Source organism: Podarcis tiliguerta (assembly GCF_965153285.1).
Source record: "Podarcis tiliguerta genome assembly, chromosome: 6".
Lineage (NCBI taxonomy): Eukaryota > Metazoa > Chordata > Lepidosauria > Squamata > Lacertidae > Podarcis > Podarcis tiliguerta.
In genome coordinates this window covers 75,333,848-75,359,353 of record NC_139539.1, presented here as the reverse complement: position 1 = coordinate 75,359,353, position 25,506 = coordinate 75,333,848, and the positions used below count along the sequence as shown (strand labels likewise).

At 44.0% G+C, this 25,506-nt stretch overlaps 1 protein-coding gene across 1 annotated transcript in view; it reads left to right on the top strand.

Moving 5' to 3' along the window:
- The window catches only part of OLFM3 (olfactomedin 3), a 176,236-nt gene that overhangs the window by 72,540 nt on the left and 78,190 nt on the right, over positions 1–25,506 (top strand). The gene's annotated exons all lie outside the window — the stretch shown is intronic.

The window sequence follows — 25,506 nt, the reverse complement described above, 5'->3', positions numbered from 1 at the left end:
CATTCCTGACCAGTGGTAATGCTGATTGAGGCTGATGGGAGCTGAAGTCAAACAACATCTGGAGGGCCCTTTTGAACAAGTCTAGTTGAAAGCAAAAAGAACCCTATGAAGTGAGATCAGGGGTCCTTCTGCAGTGGCCCCTCTGCATTTGACACCTGGGCAACAGACCAAGCAGGCACACACATCACCTGGTCATAGTCGGGGGATCAGTGGGTGCATTTCATCCCTGTTTTGACAATGCATAAATTGCCACCCTTATGGAAAAACATGCCTCGTACACCCTGGTTCTGTGACTGCTGAATTCACATGCCATGCATTATTAGTTTTGAATGATGCAGTGAACCTTCAAGCAATCCATGATCCGGTGCTTGTTCATGACAATAAACAGGGCTTGTTGTGAAACAGCAGGTCACGCCCAGTTACGAGTCAGCCTGGTTAAAAGAATTCACCGGCTATATTGGACTAGGTGGAAATGACCGAGTGCACCCCTTTTATATTCCAGTCCGCATTCTATGTTGTATAGCAGAAAAACCGACTGGGAGCACCTCGCTCCGAGGCGACCTTTTGGGAAACCTGACAAGTTTGCATTGACTTGGCCGAGGTTTTTTTTATAGCGTAAGCTTTAAAAAGCTTGTAAATGACACCCAGCTTTTACAAGGCACGCATCTTGCTTCAGTGAAATAACGTTATTAAGACAGGTTGAGCTGACTGTAAATTTTGTCAAGGAAAGACAGCTTTGGTGGTAGAAATAGGATACGTCTGCTAAATGGAATTTCTCCAATTAGGAGGATTAGTGGGTCATTTTGCTCGTTGATTTAAACGGACCTGCTAGAATAGGAAATAGAGTTGGGGAGTTCATTGAGACTCTGATGTAGCATGTAATGAGAAAGGGAAGCTACAGGACCTAATGGAAAACAAAAGCTTTTTCCTTTGGCTCGTTGCAGCTCCGGTTCCCCTTTGAATTATGTTTCCATTAGCTTCAAGCAGTTCCTGGAGTAGTGAAGCCCCCGCTTCCAATTCATTCATAAGCTGATCCATTGTGGGCCTAATGGCCACAGAGGATGCTCTGTGCAAGATTTGCTGCAGCAGCCTTTTTATTTTATTTATTTTATTTTATATATATAATTTTTATTAGTTTTTTTAACATATCATTTTCAACAGTAATTGTCAGGGAACTGCCATCGGAAGGACAGGAGGTGCAAGGGCTCTCTGAGGCTGAGAGAGACGCAGCAGCGGAAGAGGGAACCAGTAGGGGGAGAGCAGGAACTTCAAGGGAAGATGAGTCGGAGGAATGGCTCAGAGACGCTTCCAGCGAAAACAGCGGGGAGGTCTCAGGACCTCCTATAGGGACACCTATTCCTCGCCGGAAACTGTCACGCCGAGAGTCCAGAAGACGTGTTTCCGTTAAGGAGCTTTTATGTTGGAAACGATTCCGAAAGCAACCACTTTCGGATTCTGCTAGCGATTGACGCAGCCATGCTGGAGGGGCTCCGTCACAGGCAGAGGTTTGAGAACTTGATCAAACTCTGAGGGACTGGCAGTTTACGCACAAGCAGCTCTTCATCCCATCACAGTAATTAAACATACTTTTACATCTTATTCAAATTTTTGACTTCCATCAATCCTGTCTGGAAATTTTCCAATCTAATCTCTCAGTATGCATTTCCTATCTTCCCTATTACATTTCAAACTCATAACCAATATCTCTATCTTTTTCTACTTTGTAACACTTCGTATAGTTCTCCTTACAAAACTTCTTGTAGTCCTACTAGCGTAATTTGCTGATTACAGTTACTCTTCAAATAATTCATATACTTCTTCCAATCTTCTGTAAATCTCTAGTCCCGCAGGTTTCGAATCCTTCCTGTCATTTTGTCCAATTCTGCATAGTCCATTAATTTCGTCTGCCATTCTTTTTTCGTCGGAATTTCTTCTTGTTTCCATTTCTGGGCTAACAATACTTTATTTTATTTTTATTTTTTAATGATTCCACGGGAGACCAAAGTGTGGATCAAACAAACCCTACTTAACATTGTGCGGCTTGGGCTGTGGCTGCTGATGTCAGTATGGCTACTGCCACGTTAGGTTTCACCTTGGGAAGGTTCTCAGAACTGCTTCCATCCATACTCAACGAACATTTCACTTCCTGCTATCATGGCCTTCTTTATTAAAAAGGTGTTGAAACCTTTCGAGTTTCAACAAAAAGGCTGGGATGCAAGTAGTATACATGCACACTGGGCTGTATCCAGTGTTACTACTTAAAAGGAGATGAGTTAGTCACACCCATCGATTCTAATGGGTCAGCTTAGAGTTTTGCGATGGTAGTACCATTTTTGCTGCAGAAACATTGATCAGAAATAGAATGATTTTTGCCAACGATTCTGGAAGGGTGCAGCACATCACTCCGGTGTGGCAGGAGAGGGTGGGAAGTGGAGTGGGAAGATTCAAGGACAATCAAAGAAACATTTAAACATTATATATACACACACAACCAGATACAACATCCCTGCCTCCTTTCAAGAGCATTGGCCATTCTTCTACGGGTCTCCATGACATATTGTTGTGAACAGGGATTTCCAACTCTGACAAATATGAAAGATCAAAAAAGAGAAGGGATTCTTTGCATCAACGAGGAGATGAGAGTTTGTTTCAGATTCGATCTACTTACAATAGCTTACCCAGCTATTGTGCCCACACCTCTTATTAAGGTTGTATACATACTTAAGGTACATATGTAAGAGGCTCGTTTATAAATATATTTTGGGAATGATTCATGTTCTCATGTAGCTGCATTTTTTATACTTCCTGGATGGTCTCATGATCATATTATAAAGTAGTCGTGTTCTGTGTTATAAATCAAGCACTTCCAGGAGTAGCTTCTTTTTGTTTTCCAATGTATTTCTTATTGATAAAAAAATTGGTGTGGCACAAGCAAATTTTTATTCTGAAAGTGTGGCCCAGGGAAAAAAGTTTGAGAACCACTGATTTATGCCTTTCTTTTGCTATGACTTTATCGTAAAAGAAGTTTTACAAATGATTGTTATTTACCCTGAATCTAAAGATTTTGCAAATGTATGACCTACCTAGATAATCACTTACAAACCATTGACTTGGTTAAAAATTGACGCAGTCAGTTTGTTGATAGACATGCCCTTTTCTCCCATCAATTTCATTGAGGCTTCTGTCATTCAACACAGGAGAAAATCACTTGCATATAAAGTCTTGTTGAAATCCTTAATAACATTGTGTCTTCCTCCCCTAGCCCCTAGCTCAAATTCGATTCTTAGTTCTATCTCAAGGGAACGGGAAGCAAAACATTAAAATAATACGGGAGAGGTGAGCAATCACTCCCTTTCCCCTGTCCAATTCCTCATTCTGCACGACCCAGATTATATTACAAGGGATAGCAAGCCAGGAAGAGATGTCAGATTGCTTCTGTTCTAATCAGTTCACCAAGTCTCTTTCTTACACATCACTTACTTGTGGGCTGCAGAAGAAGGCAGCCAGCATGCCTACATTGGCTGGCATGGCCTCCTTCCATGTACACAATTAAAGGTATTTGGCAGCCCAGCAAAATGCTGAAAATACATACCTTCTGGTGGTTTTCAGAGCCAGCATAAATCAGGGAGGGTAACCTATCGTTTTACTATGCAAAAGTTAAGTTACAAAGCATTATTAGGAGCTTAGTAAGCTGCTTTATGGGACACGGGTGGCGCTGTGGGTTAAACCACAGAGCCTAGGACTTGCCGATCAGAAGGTCAGTGGTTCGAATCCCCACGACGGGGTGAGCTCCCGTTGCTCGGTCCCTGCTCCTGCCCACCTAGCAGTTCGAAAGCACATCAAAGTGCAAGTAGATAAATAGGTACCGCTCCAGCGGGAAGGTAAACAGTGTTTCCGTGCACTGCTCTGGTTCGCCAGAAGCGGCTTAGTCATGCTGGCCACATGACCCGGAAGCTGCACGCCGGCTCCCTTGGCCAGTGAGATGAGCGCCGCAACCCCAGAGTCGGCCACGACTGGACCTAATGGTCAGGGGTCCCTTTACCTTAAGCTGCTTTATACTGAGTAAGATCCTTGGGTCTATCTAGCTGTCTACACTGACCGCCAGGATTTCAGGCATAGAGTCTCTCCCCAGCTCTACCTGGAGATGCTGGGGATTAAACCTAGGACCTTCTGCCGCTGAGCCACAGCTCTAAGGACACAGTTTACATACCTTCTCTGAGAACAGAGCTACCAGCTTGCACTGACCTGCCATGCAGCTTTGAGTCTGGGACTCACTTCACAGGTCCATCACGTGAAAGAGGTGGTAATTCTCTCTCCCAACTAGACACAAAGATATGCAGCAGGCACATATTTCTGCAATAGTGGGACGTGCAAGAAAATGTTGCAGTACATCCTCAGTTCCTCAAAGGGGTGTCTCTGTTCAGGGTGCCTGCCTGCCTGCCAGCAAGCCATTTCAGCTGTTGCCGGGTTTTCCATCAGCCATGCCACCTAACAGTCAGCATTCTGAGGCAACTGAGCATGCTCAGTCCTCAGTGGGCTCTTCTGGTGTCCTCCAGAATATGATAAACTGGGAGGAAATCAGGCCATTCTCTTCCCCAACCAACTAGAGTTCTCCCTGTGTGTTTTTCTTTTCCAGTGGATAGTCAACATTGCACTGCCACCAAGCACACAACTGGACACAGGAGAATTAGAAAAGGTTCAGAAATGGGCAACAAAGGTTACAAAATTAGAGCCTTTTTTATTTTAGAGCAAAGGTAAGAGACAAAATCATAGAAGCATATAAAATTAGGCCTGGCATGGAGAAAGTGAGCTATTTTGAGGGGACAGTTGCTCCCTTAAGTTAAAAAAAAATTAAAAACAAATTTGTTGTAATTCTGTAACCTTGGGATTCGCCCAGCATGCTGACAGGAGTAGAGGAAGCTGTCTTATACAGAGTCAGACCATTGGGCTATCTGTCTCAGTATTGTCTATCCTGACTGACAGGAGCTGTCCAAGATTTCAGGCAGGGTTCTCTCCCTTCCCTACCTGGAGATACCAACAGATTGAACCTGGGACGTTTTGCATGCAAGGCAAATAATCTAAAAGGTAAAGGTAAAGGACCCCTGGATGGTTAAGTCCAGTCAAAGGCGACTATGGGGTTGCGGTGCTCATCTCGCTTTCAGGCCGATCTGCTAGGTTGGCAGGAGCTGGGACAGAGCAATGGGAGCTCACCCTGTCGCAGAGATTCGAACCGCCAACCTTCTGATCAGCAAGCCCAAGAGGCTCAGTGGTTTAGACCACGGCGCCACCTGCGTCTCTGCAGATAATCTACCTAAAGCAAATAAGATGTTAAAATGGTTCCTGCAGGCTGCAGGTCGAAGTCTTAATTGCTGAATGCTTCCCCATTTGGGAGGTGGGGGAGCATTACATGTACACACAAAGCTGGCATATTGGGGAGAAAGCAATACTATGTTTATTCTCATTGGCACCCAGTTTTCTATGTGCAAGGAGGTATGCATTATGCACTGAGCTTTGAGATTATCACCTGCAGCCTACAGTTATACAGCTGAAGAGCAGCTGACAATGACCAGGGAGGCGTTAACATTTCAGAGCTATGAAAAGTATAACTTAAAATTGACTGGCCTGCTAGATGCTTGAGTAGCACTCAGTCCAGTTAGGTGATCAATCCCTGACCAGGTCCTCCCCTTTCAACAGGTTAGTTTGAGAGACCTAAGATTAAAGAATGGTCCGTGGGGGTTTTAAAGCTCCTTTAAAGCTTGGCAAGTGCATCTTTGACCTGCTGTTTCAGCCCCATAAAAAAAGCTTTAAATAATTGACCCAATCTTTTAAAATAGACTGGAAAGATGGATGGAGGTAGATTGTGAAGGAGATAAATGGCCATGGTAGAACATTCATTTTTTATAACACTGATATGTTCGTGCTCTGAAAGATTTATCCGTGTCTAGGATGATTTGAAGCAGGATATCATCGATTACTCTTAACCACAGATTTAGTTTTCAAAGAAACCTACATACCAAGATAGACAATTTGTAAGGCTGCCAACCAAATAAAGAAACTCGGGGTGGTTAAGCATCATTCTAACTGATTGATTCTATTTAAATAAATTTGCATAGCTTCAACTCCTCAATACAAGTCTCTTGCTGAGAAGTAAAACTGCCACACATGGTTGGAAAGGAAGATTATCTATTACAGTGACATCAGGAGAGCCATAGTAGCCCCCGAAAAATTCACAACTGTGCCATTCTATTTCAGTCTTAACAATTAATCAAAGTGTCAGTTATGGAATGAATTAGTTAAAGCTTGAAACCCTAGGAATTTGGAATGGTTGACAGTAAAAATGCCATGTTTAGAATCAATGCTATTTTTCTAGAAAAAAAGGTGACGGAACTGAGTTTGAGTGAACACCAGGGAGGAATCTGTGGTCCTTCAGATGTCGCTGGAGTGAGGCTCATTTGTTACCAAGCCAGCACAGTCCAGTGGTCAGAATAGTGGGAGTTGGTAGGTCAACATTTTCTGGAGAACCACTGATTGGGCATCCCTTTTACATCACATTCTAAAAGGAGCAGCACTATTTGATACATGTAAGTAGTTTAGAAGTGGATATCTTTGTTCAAGTCTGGGGAAATGATGCAGCAGCATCTACATATAGTAGGAACTTAAAATACTTCTTGTTGAACTTAATACGCTGGACGTCTGCATCAGAGTTTCAGCCGATGTGCTGGGCTATGCCAAATATTCTCCAGTTTTGATTTTGGGGTAGAAACTGTTGGGAAACTGTGTACGTGCAGCTACTCACACAGAGTCAATTAAGGTTTGGCAGACAGCCAGAAGGCAATCTGAAGGAGTAAGTCTGCCTGGAGATAACAGAGACATGGAGACCGTTCCCTGATTGGTCAAGCTCTCTCAAGGGAGTGATAATTAATGGCCTACTAACCTGTTGGTTCAGTGTTCAGAGTTTGAGTTCAGAATTCTGTGTCAGTGTGGGAGTTGAGAGTCGTGTCAGAGAGAGCTAGCATAAGATCTGTGTTCTGTTCCCGTAAATAGTCCACTGTATATAATAAACACCTAACTACAAGTTCTTGGTTCCTGCTTCGACTATCCTGTCTGCAGCCAAGTCGCCAATTGCTTCCGTGGATTCTGCGTGTCCTCTGCTAGGTCTGGCTAAGGTCCTGCAACTAGTCAGAAAGTTGCGAAACACCAATAGGTTTTGCCAATAGAAACTTGCAATATTTAGTGAGTGGGCATTTTTTGCCCCCCAAAAGACTCTCCGAAAGAACTACCCACACACCTAAACTGTGCAAATATTCATCTTTATCCTGTAAGGTGCTAGTAAGGTGCTTTGACTGCTGCATCCAGTCTGATTAAGCCACATTATGACATTACCGTAGGCAAGTGAGGACATTTGAGAGAGAGGGCAAAGGAAGGCAATGGAAGGGGACCTCCAAGCTGAAGAATTGGCTACGAATCTGACAATACAATAATAAAAGAAGAAAAGGAAAACATAACTCAGAGTGCTGAAAACTGCCCCAAAGTGAATTAATATCTGGCTGTGCTAAAATGTTTCTAAATTAACAGTGAGTTGCTTTTGATATTTTTATTTTCCTGGGGAAGATTGAGGAGATGGAAAAGAAGAGAGACCGTTTGAACTTAAGCTGTTAGAGAATCTTCATACACCACCCTCCTATTTAGACCTTTCTTTGAAATAAATTCAACGGAACAATTCTCTGCTGTGTTGGATTCTGATAGATTTGGTTTCTGCCTGTGTGAAATGCAGTCATTTATGCAAATGCCTTATAGAGTGGTTGATGAATTGTGCTTCAAACCAAGCTAAATCATTTTGCTATGCAAATAAAATCAATTTTGCAGCACTTACCCAAATTACGGCAATGAATTTGGTTTTGCTGGTGTAATTCTGAAAGCTGGCAAAGGGATAGGATTCTGCTAATTCGGCGGTGTACTGTTTACATGCAAATGGGCAGGTTAAGAAGCCAGCGCTTAAATTTAGGGCTGTTGCAGTTGGACTTAAAAATTATTATTTTTCCCTCTAGTCAGCACCATTCATTTGGCCATCCATCACGGCCGAATGTTTGGAGGAGCAGGTGGGAACTGCATTTGATTTCTCCTTCTCTGGAGGGCCAGAGAAGGGGGCAAAGCCATAAAATAAGGTGCAGGCAATCCTGATTTGGCAGGGACAATCCATAGCTCTGGGTGCTGGCAGAGTTGTTCCAGGTCATTCTGCTGCCCAAGGCAAAGCAGAAAATGGTTCTCATCCCCTGAGTCAGAGGATAGTCTTCAGTAGGCACCTAAAAGACAACAGTGATGATGCCTATCTAATATTTAATGGGAAGGAACTCCAAAGGGTTCCACAAGATTAAACCCCTGATTGACATTTGCGTACTTGCAACATGAAATGGTACGCGGGTGGCGCTGTGGGTTAAAGCCTCAGCGCCTAGGGCTTGCCGATCGAAAGGTCGGCGGTTCGAATCCCCACGGCGGGGTGCACTCCCGCTGTTCGGTCCCAGCGCCTGCCAACCTAGCAGTTCGAAAGCACTCCCGGGTGCAAGTAGATAAATAGGGACCGCTTACCAGCAGGAAGGCAAACGGCATTTCCATGTGCGGCTCTGGCTCGCCAGAGCAGCGATGTCACGCTGGCCACGTGACCCGGAAGTGACTCCGGACAGCGCTGGCCCTCGGCCTCTTTGAGTGAGATGGGCGCACAACCCTAGAGTCTGTCAAGACTGGCCCGTACGGGCAGGGGTACCTTTACCTTTACCTTTACCTAACATGAAATGGTAGCTTCAGTTGGGTAGACTCCATGTGTCCATTTCAGTGACCGCACAAATCTGGGACCACTCTGCCGCTGACTGTCCTCAAGCTCCAATGTATTCTTTTATTTGTACTTACTAAATTTAAATCCTGGCCTTCATCTCAAAGGAATCCCAGGGTGTCAAAGGCGTAAAGAACAACAAAAAATGTCTCTAAAACAATTCCCAATCGAGTACAGGCTTGGGAAGATCTCTGCTTAAAAGGCTTGATGGAAGAGGAAGATTTTCAGTAAGTGCTGAAAAGACAACAGAGACAGCCCCTACCTTATATTTAACAGGAGGGAATTCCAAAGGGTAGGTGCCATGACACGATAGGGCTGATTCCTTTATTGTGTGGAATGCACCTGCTGATAAGATGGTATCTGCAAGAGGCCCTCACCTGCAGAACACAGTGATCAACTGGGTATATAGGGAGTGAGATGATCTTCCAGGTATCCTGGTCCCAAGCTGTATTAAGAATATAGCACCCCACCTGTTAACCCTCGAAAGCTTAACGTGGCAGATAGAACATAACAAAACGTTGCAGTGTGCAGCATTCCATTCAGCCAGTTATACCTTCTGCCAGGTTCCTCTATGCCAGTGGTGGCCAAACTTGGCCTTCCAGCTGTTTTTGGACTACAACTCCCATCATCCCTAGCTAACAGGACCAGTGGTCAGGGATGATGGGAACTGTTGTCCCAAAACAGCTGGAATGCCAAGTTTGGACACCACTGCTCTATGGCATTTCTCCACCCTGACAGTTTTCCACCCTTCCTCCCATACTCATGGCCAGTCAACATTCTGTGGTTCAATCATCATAGGGTTCCCCCCTCCTTTAAAAAAAAAAGTGCACTCTTGCTATTCTGCAAACCTTTGGGTTCCCTCATGTGCACGAAGGCAGCCATTTTGGCTGTATAAGAACTCACACTTTTTTCTGAGCTTTGGGAAGAGAGGCAATGAAGATATTGTTGCGCTACTCGGAGCAGGATGTGGAGCAAAATGGCTCTGTCTAGCCCTGTCTGCTGATGGGATCCTGAACCTGAAGTGGATCTGAATGCAGTGGTACCTCGGGTTACAGATGCTTCAGGTTGCAGATGCTTCAGGTTACAGACTCTGCTAACCCAGAAATAGTACCTCGGGTTAAGAACTTTGCTTCAGGATGAGAACAGAAATCAAACGGCGGGAGCATCAGGAGGCCCCATTAGCTAAAGTGGTACCTCAGGTTAAGAACAGTTTCAGGTTAAGAATGGACCTCCAGAATGAATTAAGTTCTTAACCCAAGTTACCACTGTATAGGATTTCTTCCATATCTCTTCCATTAGACTGAGATGACTATAAGATCATAAGAAGAACTGTGCTGGTTCAGAATAAAGGCCCATCTATTCCAGCATTCCATTTTCACCATCATCAATCTGATGTCTCTAGGAAGCCCACTAACAGCACATGAGCATAATAGCTCTCTTCCACTCATGATTGCCAGAAATTGATATTCAGAGGTATACTGCCTCTGATATTGGCAGTAAAGGTAAAGGACCCCTGGATGGTTAAGTCCCGTCAACGGCGACTATGGGATGCAGCACTCATCTCGTTTTTCAGGCCAAGGGAGCCAGTGTTTGTCCACAAACAGCTTTCCGGGTCATGTGGCCAGCATGACTAAACCGCTTCTGGTGCAACAGGACACCATGACGAGTGCCAGAGAGCACAGAAACACTGTTTACCTTCCCTCTGCAGCAATACCTATTTATCTACTTGCACCGGCATGCTTTCGAACTGTTAGGTTGGCAGGAGCCGGGACAGAGCAACAGGAGCTGACCCGTTGCATGGATTTGAACCACCGACCTTCTGATCAGCAAGTCCAAGAGGCTCAGTGGTTTAGACCACAGCACCACCCGTTCCCTTATTGGCAGTAAATGTAGTCACCAAGTAATCATTGAAAGCTAATCCTCCAAAAATTTACCTAAAATGAAATCCTGAGGAACTTGGCTTTCCTTTTCAAATTCATGGATATATGTTTGGTGAAAGACCATAGCTCAGTGAGAATATGCTTCATATGACAGGATTCAATCCTTGTTCAGTTCTTGTTCAGTCATAATGTAGCTGCAACCACACTAGGAATACTGTGGGAATTGTAGCTCAGTGCGCAGAATTGGAGATCTGTTTGAAATGGAACAATATTGCTTTAAATGTGGCTTTAAATGCAAAGTGTATATGAGACCCGGTAATATTCAAAAAGCCAAAGAAATTGGTTTGGTTGGCTGTTGTTTTTTTAAGCAATTTTGACTATTTAAAAATACTTTCACAAGCAACTTTGATGTGGGTATGAGAGAGAAAATAAATTCTAATCCTCATGACATTATGCTTATAGTCAAGCTTTCGATTTCAATGAGATATAATCAGAAGCTGAAGTGGGCTATTAGGGGCATGAAACATTTATTATTTTTGACACCTTCAGAGAGAACAAAAGAAAAATAAATTTAAAATGTTTCTTTTCCCTGGTTTATTCAGACTGCTGCACGTTTCAGCCAATGAAGGTTGGCAGCTTTGAAGTAAACTTATAGGCACGCTGTATATTTGCAGAGAAATGTCATATCCATCAGCTTTTGCCGATTCAAATGTCAAATGGTGTTCTTTTGCAAAAGAAAAGCCAGGGCAAAAGCTACCTTGTTTTCAACAATTGAAAGTTGAAAATGCTGTTTCCCCTGTCAGGGTCCTGGGATTCTACTGATTCTTGCTGCAAAGAAGGGTAAGGTAGCCTAAGGCTCTTTATCACCACTGCCACTTGAACAGGTGAGCAGGTGGCAGGAGCTAACTTAAAGAACCCAGATGCTAAAGAGGACAGGGCTCCTCTTCTGTGTAGCTATTAAAGACGCAGGATTTGGAGAAAAGCAAATACATTTCCTTTTCCTGAACTTGAATTAATGCATGTGTTACTTTAAACCACATGAGGGCACTATTTGTCTAGCAATCTAGCCACCACTTGTTTATAATCTTTGCTTTTCTAAGGTAACTCCACCCCTAAAAGCTGAGTCATTTTGTTTATTGCTCTCTCCCAACTTGTTGAGACACAATGTTCTTTCTCTCATAACCACTCATCCTGTAAATAATTCCTGCATGAATAAAGCCTTTGAACTCCAGAAAAATGTAAGTGATTTTTTTCACTCCAATTCACATAAGCTGCAATGTCTGCTAGCACGGGAGTGCTGTCCTCTTCTGCATGTGGCCAGTTTGTTGTCACTGTTGCCTCTCTTTTGCTCACAGAAAAGCAACCAAGTGGGAATGGTAGTGCTAAAGAGAAAGAGCTGCCACCAGCAGCTGTCATCTGAATGTGTTCATAAGCTAGAAAGGAGGAGTCCCTTCTGCAAGGATCAGCACAGTTCAATGCAGGGATGGGGGTGGAAAGGATCCTCCCCAGGGACCCAAACCAGAAAGAGAGCAGGCAGGTGGCAGTGGAAGTAGCTGATCTCTTAACTTCAGCACTTCAGTGGTGGTGGGCTGCTCCAAGACATGACGCCTGATTTCAGACCTGTTCATGACATAGCTTTGATTTGTCTTCAGGAAGCTGAAGCCCAATTAATGTTTGGCCAGTTAAATGCCATATTTAGTCTTCCTTGATCTCCTAGCTACAATTCCCAGTTCACTGGAAGATGGATTAATCGTTAAGTCCTCTGAAAATTGTAGCTTGGGGGGGGGGCAGAGATTTCCTAACAACTTTCAGCACCCTTAACAACCACAGTTCCCAGGATTCTTTGCAGTGGGAAACCATGACTGCTTAAAGTGGTATGATCATGCTTTAAAGGGTTATTGGTTTGAACTTCCAGTAGGCGGTTTTCTAATCAAGGAGCTAGCAGGACCAAATTACAGGCTGAATTAGAAATCCTTTCTGTCATCTTGTTTGGTGGCTTCTGGCACTTCTAAAGAATTTCATTCATTCTTAAGATTTTGGAAGGGCTTAACGAACGATGTGAATGGTGCCAGCATTTGTAAAAAAAAAAAAAAAATTATTTGTAATAAAAAAAATCCTTCCAGTAGCACCTTAGAGACCAACTAAGTTTGTTATTGGGTTGAGCTTTCTTGTGCATGCACACTTCTTCAGATACCTGGCTACCTACCTGTAACTAGAACTATGGGCATAAGTAAGCAGTGCTTGCAAGCTTATTGTATATTCAGCTTTCTACAGTCTTATATTGTTTTACCCTGTCTTGTATTACTTGGTTAATGTTTTGTTGTATATACCTATATATCTCTCTCTACCTTTCCAGATCATTACCAGGACAAATTACCCTACTAGAAAACACACTGTAAAATAACTAATACACAGAAGCAATAGGTGGAAAGGGGCAATAGTACTTACATCCCAGCACCAGTATTGCTGCAGCTTACCGGAAGGAAGAGGGAGAAGGGGGCAAAGAGGTCAGTATGGTGCAGAGGCCCCACTGGAGCCAATCTGTTGCTCTCGCCAATGCATCCAAGCTCCCAGCCACCTCTCCCTCCCCATAAGCCATTGGGTCACTGTTGCCAGGTGGCGGCCAGATGAGTGTCACCACCCTGCCCCTCCAGCTGTCCCTGCTAATCCATAAAAATAAGAAACAGCATGTCAATAAAAGCAGCATAGAAATAATATCAACAATCATTGGAAGAAAACATATCAATCAAAGGCTGAAAACCTTGGAAAATGCTTGTAGCATCTCTCACCATCCTCTGTGTGTTCTAAGCTTCAGCTTTCCTGACACTGTCTGAGCTTCTCAACTCTACTTGTCCATAGGGACCTGCCCTGCCTTCCATTTCTTTTATACACCCTTAAAAAAAAAAATCAGCTCCTTTGCCTGAGGCAAGGGCTTGACAGTTAAACCAGCTAGGCACTGCAGCTCTGTGTGGGAAATAGAGGTCTCCTAAGTGGCGCTGTGGGTTAAACCACAGAGCCTAGGACTTGCCGATCAGAAGGTCGGCGGTTCGAATCCCCATGACAGGGTGAGCTCCCATTGCTCAGTCCCTGCTCCTGCCAACCTAGCAGTTCGAAAGCACATCAAAGTGCAAGTAGATAAATAGGTACCGCTCCGGCGGGAAGGTAAACGGCATTTCCGTGCGCTGCTCTGGTTCACCAGAAGCAGCTTTGTCATGCTGGCCTCATGACCCGGAAGCTGTACGCCAGCTCCCTCGGCCAATAAAGTGAGATGAGCGCCACAACCCCAGAGTCAGTCATGACTGGACCTAATGGTCCGGGGTCCCTTTACCTTTACCTTTAACAACTCTCAGTACCCTTAACAAACTACAACTCCCAGAATTCTTTGAAGATGACCTGGGAGGCCAAGGCTCAAATCCCCATGGAAGCCATGATGCTCACTGCTAACCTTGGACATAGGTAATTTCACAGCCTCTCAGCCTAACGTACCTCACAGGGTTGTTGTGAGGACAAAACAGGAAGGAAGGGGATTGTGTAAGCCCCCCTTGAATTTCTTGGAGGAAAGGTGGGATACAAATGCCATAAGAAAAATGAACCAGAAAGCTTCACAAATAGTGAGATGACTCAGAACTGAACCAAGGGTGTGGGTGTGGGTTCAGCTATTTCTATAACAAAGCATTGCTTGAAAAAGAAGTTGCAGTTTTGTTTTCCTTTCCTTTTTGAAAAGTCAATTCTATTTGAAGTTAGATTGATGGTAACAGAACACACACAAAGCAATAACTTTTGAGGCGCGTTACATGCTTCTAAAAAAAACCCCGAGAAGCATCTGGTAACCACAAGCAGTGGTTATTGCAAGTCTCTCACAACCTATTAGGAGATGGGAAGAAATAAGAAAAAAATCAGTTTATTGTCTCGGGAGGCTTGTCAAATTGCTTCACTGGCCCTTTCTCTGAATTTTCCAGGTGCATCACTTGGGGACCATCTTGGTTCAGTAAAATAATTGTTTGTAGACAGGTTTAAAAGACTCACTACATTCATTTCTTTCTTTCTCTCCCAGAACAGTGGGTTCTACTTTGTAGGGATCGAAGAATATATATATATATATATATATATATATATATATATATATATATATATTCTTTTTTCACCTTCACAAACCTAACCCTCCTATCACCCTAGAAGCCAGCATACAGAAACCTCAACATCTCGTTAAAACGTTTTACAGCTTCTCTCTTGTACATAATGTCATGGTTCGACTCGCTAATTGAAATAGACTTGGCATCATGTCAGACAAATGGTAATGCAACACAGAGAGGGTCACATTTCAAAGACAGAAGACCCTCTCGTCAGTCTGCATCACAACAACAGCAACAACAACTGCCTTGTGTATAGCATGTCAGCAGGGTTGTTTTCCTCAGAGTATCCCCTACCCAGACACACACTCCAGGTTCTAAGTACTCTGATCCCTAGCACAATGGATTTGTATTCTGTAGAACAAGAGTGGCTAATTTTTGGCAGGCAAGGATCACATTAGTCAACACTTGGGAGGGGGGTGCATATGAAAATAGGTGTGACACAGAGAGAGAGAGAGATTTTGGGGGAGCAGGGTTGTTCAGCCTTGTAGCTGACCTTCCACTAGTTAAGCAAAAGGTGATATGTTTGAACATATGGAAACTGCATATGGACTACCTAATCACTATAATGGCCCAGCATGCTGGGTGCCTGTGTAATAGGGAGAGGGAGAAAACAGGGGCCTCTTTGGATATATGGTCTGCACTAGGGCTGGGAGATACAGTGGTACCTCGGGTTACAGATGCTTCAGGTTACAGACGCTTCAGGTTACAGACTCCGCTAACCCAGAAATAGTACCTCAGGTTAAGAACTTTGCTTCAGGATGAGAACAGAAATCATGTGGTGGTGGCGCGGCAGCAGCAGAAGGCCCCATTAGCTAAAGTGGTACCTCAGGTTAATAATAATAATAATAATAATTTATTATTTGTACCCCGCCCATCTGGCTGGGTTTCCCCAGCCACTCTGGGCAGCTTCCATAGAAACAAAAAATACAGTAAAATATCACAGATTAAAAACTTCCCTGAACAGGGCTGCCTTAAGATGTCTTCTAAATGTCAGGTAGTTATTTATCGCTTTGACATCTGATGGGAGAGCGTTCCACAGGGTGGGCGCCACTACCGAGAAGGCCCTCTGCCTGGTTCCCTGTAGCTTTGCTTCTCGCAATGAGGGAACCGCCAGAAGGCCCTCGGAGCTGGACCTCAGTGTCTGGGCAGAACGATGGGGGTGGAGACGCTCCTTCAGGTATACTGGGCCGAGGCTGTTAGGTTAAGAACCGTTTCAGGTTAAAAACAGACCTGCAGAATGAATTAAGTTCTTAACCCGAGGTATATTGGTATATCGGCCAAAACCGGTTGCGGTTCCTATTGTGGTATCAGTTTCATAATTTTTGACCTGGCAATATATCATGAATCATGGTGTGTGTGTGTGTGTGTGTGTGTGCATGTGCTATGCAAAAATCTAAATGTGGGGGAAACTATGAAGCCAGCCAATGATTCTCTTGATTCCTGCAGCCCTTGTTATCTCTGCTGGCCCGGCTCTTCCCCCTGCCTCCTGCAAGGGGCAGTGAATCACGAACAGACGCCAGCAAAAATCACAATGTGGGGAAAACCATGAAGCCAGCCAGTTGCCTCTACGCAGCCCCATCCTTATTTCAGATATCGTGATATATTGGTATATCGTGATATTTAGCTGGTGATATGTCATGATGTTGAAAACAAGATGTCACCTATCCCTATGTTGGGCACACTACTACAGTGGTGCCCCGCAAGACGAATGCCTCGCAAGACGGAAAACCCGCTAGACAAAAGGGTTTCCCGTTTTTCAATGCGCTTCGCAGGACGAATTTCCCTATGGGCTTGCTTCGCAAGACGAAAATGTCTTGCGAGTCTTGAGATTTTTTTTCACTCCCCAACCCCTTTTTTAAGCCGCTAAACCGCTAATAGCCTTTTAGCCGCTAATCCGCTAATCCCTTAAGCCTTTAATAGCCGCTAATAGCCGCTAAACCGCTAATAGCGCTAATCCGCTAAGCTGCTAATAGGGTTGCTTCGCAAGACGAAAAAAACTCTAGACGAAGAGACTCGCGGAACGCATTAATTTCGTCTTGCGAGGCACCACTGTACTTGGATGGGTTGTGTCCTGTAAGAATACTGTAGCTCTGATATTATTTTAACTGTCCTGGCTCACTCCAGCAATACTAAGAAATGTAATTTTGTGCTGCGTGTTCACTGGTAAAGATCCCTCGCACACCCAACTACAGTTCCCAGGAATTCCTAGAGATAGTGCAGAATATTTTATTGACTAACTACGCAGCCCTATACATGTCTACTTAGAAATCAGCCCCACTGATTACAATGGGACTTAGTCTTGGGGGAATGTGTATAGAGTTGTTCAATCCTATTCTCTAGCTCAGAACCATCCCCATTGACCTCTTCTTTTATTGAGATTCCTGAAATTACTTGTAAATGTATCAGGGATAATTCAGTACTGGACTCCCATTAGTCAAGCACGATCCTTGCAGCAGTTAGAGATGCACTCAGTAGCAACCCCTTGGGTGATTCCTTCAGAGAGCCAGTGTGGTGTAGTGGTTAAGAGCGGTAGTCTTGTAATCTAGGGAACCGGGTTCGCGTCTCCGCTCCTCCACATGCAGCTGCTGGGTGACCTTGGGCCAGTCACACTTCTTTGAAGTCTCTCAGCCCCACTCACCTCACAGAGTGTTTGTTGTGGGGGAGGAAGGGAAAGGAGAATGTTAGCCGCTTTGAGACTCCTTCAGGTAGTGAAAGGCGGGATATCAAATCCAAACTCTTCTTCTTCTTCTTCTTCTTCTTCTTCTTCTTCTTCTTCTTCTTCTTCTTCAGTGAGCAGGGGAGGGGGGGGGACCTGTGCTGCTAATACAAATGTACCAGTTCCCTCATTGTTTCTGGACATCCATTCAGTCACACAGCACTGTGTGTTCTACCAACATTCAATGAGAGAGTTGGGGATGGGGGTTGTCGTTTGCTCAATCCTGAGAAAAGTCCACAGAGAAGAAAATGTATAGGTCCATAATGGAAGCCAGATTCTAATTTCCATGCATATTGTTTCTGTTGAAGTGCTCTCTAGTGGTGGAATATTAATATGTCTACATAATGAATGAATGCATTAAAGGAAGTTCATTACGCAAGTGTGGCACGGTCTACGTAAGAGCAGTTCACAAGGACTGCTCGTTTTGCAATGGAAGGCACAAATTATCATTTGCCCATTGAATTATTTAAATGGTAATATAGATCTGAAATTTATGTAACCCAGATAAATTTCCTAGCAGACTGAAGTGAAGAACAAATTGAATGTAGTGTTTGCAGAATGAATTATGTACTTTATTTAAATGCCTGAAAGTACAGTTTCTTGCCAGTGACCCCAACACAGTGTAAACACACGATCTGGAAAAAAAATAGCTTAGCTATCCAGCTGAAGTTTTCAAAACCAGCAGAACGAAAAGGCTAGTAGTTGGATAGAGTTCAAAAAGACATTTAGGCTGCAATCCTAGACCCACTTATCTGGTAGTAGGGCTCATTGAAATCAATGGGACTTATATCCCAGTAGGCAAGTATAGGATTGCGCTGTGAAAATACAATTTCTAAAACATTCAGGTGATGTCACAGAAGGGAGCACAGAAAAGAGGCTTTGTTCATGATTAGCTGCCATCGGTAATAAGGCGACATATTTCTAACGTGTCCAAATCAGTTCACATGCATTATCTTGGCTGTTATTTTGTCTTGATGGCATCAATTGACAACTGTGTGATGTGAAATGGTAGCCTCTGTTGCATGATAGCTTAAATTCCGTAGACTCAGTATATCCATTTGATTTGACCATACAAATCTGGGACCATTCTGCTGCCTGTGGCCATCAAACTCCAATGCATTATTGTATTATTTATTAAATTTATATCCTGCCCTTCCTCCCGAAGGAGCCCAGGGTGGCAAACGCACAAACAAGAAGCAGCTAAAAAAAATCATAAAAGCCATTTCAATGCAGATGCAGACTGGGGAAATCTGTCCCTAAAAGGCTTGTTAGAAGAGGAAAGTAAGTTCCAGTAAGGCAAAAGAGTCTAATATTTAGCTGGGCACTACAGGCCCTATTCTGTGGAACAGACCTCCTGATAAAATGGTACCTGCAGGAGGCCATGTGCAGGTAACTTGTTCCCAGAATGTGTAGGGCTTTTATACAACAAAAACAGCAGCTTTAAGTTAAGGCTGGTAACTAATTGGCAGCCAGTGGAAAAACTGGAACTACCCACAGGATAGGATTCTATACTGTATCAACATTGCCAAAATAACACATATGTTAAGGGTTTGACCCCTAGCAGTAATTCCCAGTATTTTGGAGCCTGAGTGCACATGAAAATCCCTTGATGCAACATGTTACAATGAAAGGTTTTTTCATTAATGGAATTTAATTACTTTTGGAGAAGGCTATGCTTGCAACTGAAAGTGAGAAACTCAACAGAAGAAGAAAGGCAGATATATCATTAAGAAGAAACCATGTACCATTTAGAAGGGCAAGAATCCACATAAGAATTATCTTAACCTTATTAAGCGGCTAATTTATTAAGTGAAATGAGCCTAGAAATAAGGGCTCCCATTCCACCCCCCACCAGACCCCTGTGTCTTTAAAAGGGTTGCCATATTTTACTAACTTTCTGCTTCTCTGCCTATAACCATTGGTTCTTTTGGCAATTTGGAGGGGGTCACGTTGGTTTTCATGCTTGACAATTGCCCTGACTTAGTTTTGCACACTGCATGATTTTGAAAGGCACAAAAAAAGGCCAAACGGGCTTTTCAGGTCAACTGGCAAGTCTAGCCATTAAAGGTTGCAATAGAAAACGAGGGAAATTGGCAGATGAACCACGCAGAACCACACAGTTGCCCCCTAAATATCTCCGCTTTTCTGAAGGCTCTCTTGTACCTTTTAGAAGTTACCCAAGAGAAATCCAACCACTGTCCCCCTCAGAGATTGCACAAGAAGTTTGTACTGGCCAAGGAACACCTCTATAAAATCCCATTGGCCACAAAAATGTAGTTTACTGTAGGCAGCGGAGGTTTAGGATCAAGAGTTCTCCTTCTCCTAGGTGGGCAACCTTCCCAGGTTGATGAGTCCCATCTGCTCCTCACTTGCCTCTACAGCACATGCAGAAACCACCTTCTTGACTGTTGGACCCACTATTGGTCTCGCCTACTCAATCCACCAGAGCCCAATAGAGAAAGCCCCTATTGAGACACACTGGCTATCCTCACCTGATTTAGCTGGCCAATCAAAGCCGTTCCCAGGATGTAGGCACTGTTACAGCTTCTAGGAGCCACAGGTGAGAGCTAAGTGCTGGTGGGGATCAAAAGTGGACAAACTACCCCAGAAGGAGCGTGACATGCCCCCCCCTCCCCTAACACCCCATTCACCCTGCATGGCCAAATAATATGCCCCTGAGTGCATAAAGGTAAAGGGACCCCTGACCATTAGGTCCAGTCACGGACAACTCTGGGGTTGCGGCGCTCATCTCGCTTTATTGACGGAGGGAGCCGGCGTACAGCTTTTGGGTCATGTGGCCAGCATGACTAAGCCGCTTCTGGAGAACCAGAGCAGCGCACAGAAACACCGTTTACCTTCCCGCTGGAGCGGTACCTATTTATCTACTTGCACTTTGATGTGCTTTTGAACTGCTAGGTTGGCAGGAGCAGGGACTGAGCAACGGGAGCTCACTCCGTGGTGGGGATTCGAACCGCCAACCTTCTGATCGGCAAGCCCTAGGCTCTGTGGTTTAACCCACAGCGCCACCTGCGTCCTTCTCTGAACGCATACACTAGGATAAAGTGTGTATAAGGATGTATACATTGGCAAAAATAACATACCGAAATGCATTATACTAGGAGCAATTGTGAAGATTAGGATCTATCAGCACAAAATGCTTGTGATTTTCTTCAGCATTTTTTTTAAAAAAAATATGGAAAACAGAACGTCACACTGGAAAAATAAGGAACCCAAAAGTACCCGAATCAACAGATTTACCCCATTCCTAGTTACAGGTATGCTTGGCAAGAAGGCTTCCATTTCCCAGGGCTCTAGATCAAAGCTACCCCCCCCCCTTGCCATCACATAGACATTGCATATAATACTGGAATGTGAATCAGAGCTGCTGTATATAATTTGAAAACTGAGACCCAGTTTAAATCTCAAGCTAGGCAGGTATACAAAGCTTCCTGGTGTGGGAATCATGACATCTAAATTTGGTTGCCATGTCTACTTGTTTAATAGCAGCATGCAAGTGACAGGGTACTCGTGGACCACAGATACGTGGTGTGCAAATGCTGCACACCTCGGTGCCAGCAACTTGGATTAGACGTGACAGTGTCCATATGGAACCCCTGTATGGGTAATGATTTATTTTTAAATGCCATCACATTTAAATCGGACCTGCGATGCATTTGAAACCAGCAGAGCTCTATGTAAAAATGAGGACTGCAGCCAAAAGGGTCTGGAAGGAAGGTGGGGGAACAAATTAACCCAAAGTGCAATTAAGGGAAGGACTGTGGCTCAGTGGTAGAGTGTCTGCCTTTTCAAGCAAAAGGTCTGAAGTTCAATCCTTTGCATCTCCCTACTTAAATTCCTAGACAGCTGCTTCTAATCAGTGTAGACCATATGAAGCAAAATGGACCAAAGGTCTGACTCAGTATAAGACAGCTTCGTGTGTTCCTGTGCAATGAGTAGTTCGGGCTGAACTGGTAATACTGTCAACTACTGAAGTAACGACTGGCTAAGATAAGGTTAAAAACACACAGAGTAAGTTATTGGATCGGAAATTGGATATTAAATAGAGCATGGGAGAGAAACCATTATTCTATACGTGGCTGCGTTCGCACGGCATCTTATTCCCTTTCCTCAACGCTCCCCGGACAGTTAATTTCTGCATTATATTTCAGCTTTCATGCGACGTAAAAGCCAGTTCATGAAAACTAATGGAACATAGCACATGTTCAGTGTTCATTTCCATTCTATTTTATTCCGGGGGGGGGATCTGTTTGCAGACCACGTGACCCTGAAAATTGTGGGAGTAAAAATGATTAAATTTGGGGCGGTATACCGGCATAGAGTTTTTTCCTGCTGCTTTTGTGGGGGAATTGTGGGGGTACAAAAGCACGCATGTGCGGAATGGCGGGTGGGAGGGGATAGCAACATTGTTCAATGGCATTCCTCGTTGGGTCGCACCATGCTCACTGGTATGAAAGAAAGTTAGCATGAGCTGCCGGTCATAAGGCCACAGTTCTATAATGCCCCAGTGTGAAAGGAGCAATAGAAAACAAGAACAGAAGTGCTAGCAGGAAGCCCAATGCGATATTCCCCATGCCTGAATGCACCATGTGTTTGAACTCTTAGCAGTTACACCTTGCTGAGTACCAGACAGTCCTAGGTAAGTTTAATTGAAAGGAGGGTGGGTGGAGAGACATCATCCCCAAAGCGCTGTCAGAATCAGGCTTGGGTTGGGAACTGGAGGAGGCGGCAGAAACAGAGGGGCATCTGATTGGCAGGAACTGGAGTTGGGGGAGGGAGGTTCTCCTCATTGTCCCTCACGCTGTTTTTGAAAGGGGAGCAAGAATCCTAGCTCCTTCCCCCAGCTCAGACATAGGAGGGCACCTGCTTTGCATGAAGGAGGTCCAGCACTCAAAATCTCCTGAGATGGATCCGTGCCAGAGAGTTCCTGCTAATCAAAGCAGGCAGGACTCTGGGCTAGATGAACCAATGGTCTGATTCATTTTACGATAGCTTCGTATGTTCTTCTCTGTGATTAATCTTCACCGTAGGCAAACTAAGGCCCAGGGGCCGGATTCGGACCAATCGCCTTCCAAATCTGGCCTGTGGACAGTCCAGGAATCAGTGTGTTTTTACATGAGTAGAATGTGCCCTTTTATTTAAAATGCATCTCTGGGTTATTTGTGGACCCTCCTGGTGTTTTGACATGAGTAGATTGTGTGCTTTTATTTAAAATGCATCTCTGGGTTATTTGTGGGGCAAAGGAATTCATTCTCCCCCCCCCCCAAAGGTCTGAGGGACAGTGGACTGGTCCCCTGCTGAAAAAGTTTGCTGACCCCTGCTCTTCACAATCTCAGCAATGGCCACATGTAGTCTGGAGCTGATCTCATAGAGACCACAGTATGCATGAACTTGTCCTTTATTTGTTTCCTATTTCTTTTGCGGGGGACTTACGGTTAACAATTCTGCCTTTTTCATTTCAAGCGTCAACAAATTTATATAGTAGTAAATCCCATTGATTTCAGCCTGAGCCTCAGAAATACAGAGCTAGCCTCCAAATATGTTTTCCAGGTATTGAAATAATAATAAAAAAAGCAGCTCAAGTTGGGAATGAATTGGGGAAAGTCTTACTGGCAGATTGATGGAATGCCCTTAAAGTTTGTGGTTTTGTTGTTTTATGTTGGTAACTTATTGTCCAGTTTGCTTTTCACTTTATGCCCAATAAAGCTGTAGTAAGTGCTATCTTACTCATTGTTATTTGGTTCAACTGGACCTTTTTCTAAATGATCCGTCCTTTGTTAATTTTAGATAGTTTTTAGATTGTCTGTGTGTATTTATGGTTCAGTGTGCCATTTTGGGTAGGCTATGTCCCAGATGGGACACGGGTGGCGCTGTGGGTTAAACCACAGAGCCTAGGGCTTGCCGATCAGAAGGTCGGTGGTTCGAATCCCCGCGATGGGGTGAGCTCCTATTGCTCGGTCCGTGCTCCTGCCTACCTAGCAGTTCGAAAAGCACATCAAAGTGCGAGTAGATAAATAGGTACCGCTCCAGCGGGAAGGTAAATGGTGTTTCCGTGCGCTGCTCTGGTTCTCCAGAAGCGGCTTAGTCATGCTGGCCACATGACCCAGAAGCTGTATGTCGTCTCCTTCGGCCAATAAAGCAAGATGAGCACCGCAACCCCAGAGTCGGTCACGACTGGACCTAATGGTCAGGGGTCCCTTTACCTTTACCTATGTCCCAGATACATAAGTAATAACCGCAAATCTTATAGTCTATCTGGCCCTTGAGACTCTCCAGAGGCCACTCTCTTCCCCAGGCCAAATCCCTTACCAGCCATACCTCACACCCTCCTGCAGTGCTTTCTGCCTGGCTGGAATTTGCCCTTGAACTCTTCCTTACCTAGTCAGGTGCAGTGTATTTTTTTAAAAATAATATTTATTAGAAGTTTAGTAGTTACAGGGAAAAAAGGGGGGAATAAAAAAATTAACAAACAATACATCAAAACAACAAGAAAAACAAAAACATTTAAAAAACAAATCCAATATTTCCATAGCTTTACCTTTCATTTACTTGTTTCATCGACCTCCTCACACATCCCTTTTTTGTATTCTAGTTCAGTTAGCTATTTCAGCAAATCCTTTCCATCTTTCTCAATTTTTTGTTCTATAATTTATCTTAACACAATCTAACTTTAAATTTTCCACTTTGGCCCATTAACAATCAGTTTTTGCTTAATTCTTTATAACATTTCTGCTAAAACCATATAACTTCATTCCAGCATTCTTCTAACATTCATTAATTTTGCGGTATTTCTGTAAATATACTTTGAATTTTTTCCAGTCTTCTTCCACCGACTCTTCTCCCTGGTCTTGGATTCTGCCAGTCATTTCCGCCAAGGTGCAGTGTAAACCGTATCACTATCACACATAAATTCACATTTTGTAAATATATGTCATCTGGTACTTGACAAGGGCACTAAAAATGGCCTTTGTTGGGTTTGTTCAAGACCTACCCCCTTGGAAAGGGCTTCTCTTCAATCGTTTTACATTTATTTATCAAGGGGAAATTGGCTCACTATGTTTTTGAGCAGGGAGATGAGTCAAAAAGCCAAGCCCTGATTTAAAACACATGTTGCTGCACTCCTCCTCCAAGCTCTGATGTGAGATAAGCCATAGAGTGGCTTAGTGTGTTGTCTGAGTCTGGAGTTTGCCTCCATTAGACAAACTATGCAATGTAAACTAAAGACCAACATGGATCACAGCTTGTGGTTTGTCTGGAGTGAGACAAACCATGGGCCTGGGTTTGGCCAGCATTCTAGGTGTGGCTCATAGCAGCAGGAGGAGGATCAGGAGAGGATCACAGTGCCCACAATCTCCTCTTCGATACCCTGCCTGCTCATTCATTTGCACTAAGCCATACTTGGGCTTACTGTTGTGTGCAAGCCAGTTCTTGGTCTCTCTCAACTTATAAACCGGGGTTCTGATGCCAATTGAAACTAATAATGGCAATGGAATCTTTCCTCTCAGTGCAAATACCAGCTGTGAGGACCCAACAGAGATCAGATCTGCTGAGGGAGCAAAGGGTTCACTGCCACCATGGCTTTTAAAAATCCATTCATGCAGTCACTTAATTGCATGGTTAATGTCACGTCTTGCTGAGCACTCCATCAAGGTGCCTCCAAACATTTGAAGCAGATGTGGTTGTTAGAGCACTCTGTACACTGACCTTCCACTTGCACACTGTTTTCACAACTCCAGCCTGTGCCAATTACTGAAGGCTGCAGCGTGATTCTGAGCTCCTCAGTCACCACAAATGTTTGGAAGTGGCACTGCAGGGGAGAAGCACCCCTTTGCTTAATGGGCAGAACAGATCAAGAAGCTTTTCACCAAGGCTGCTTCATTCCAGCTGCTGAAATGGGAGTTAATCCTGACAAGCCTTCTCAGAGCAGAGTCG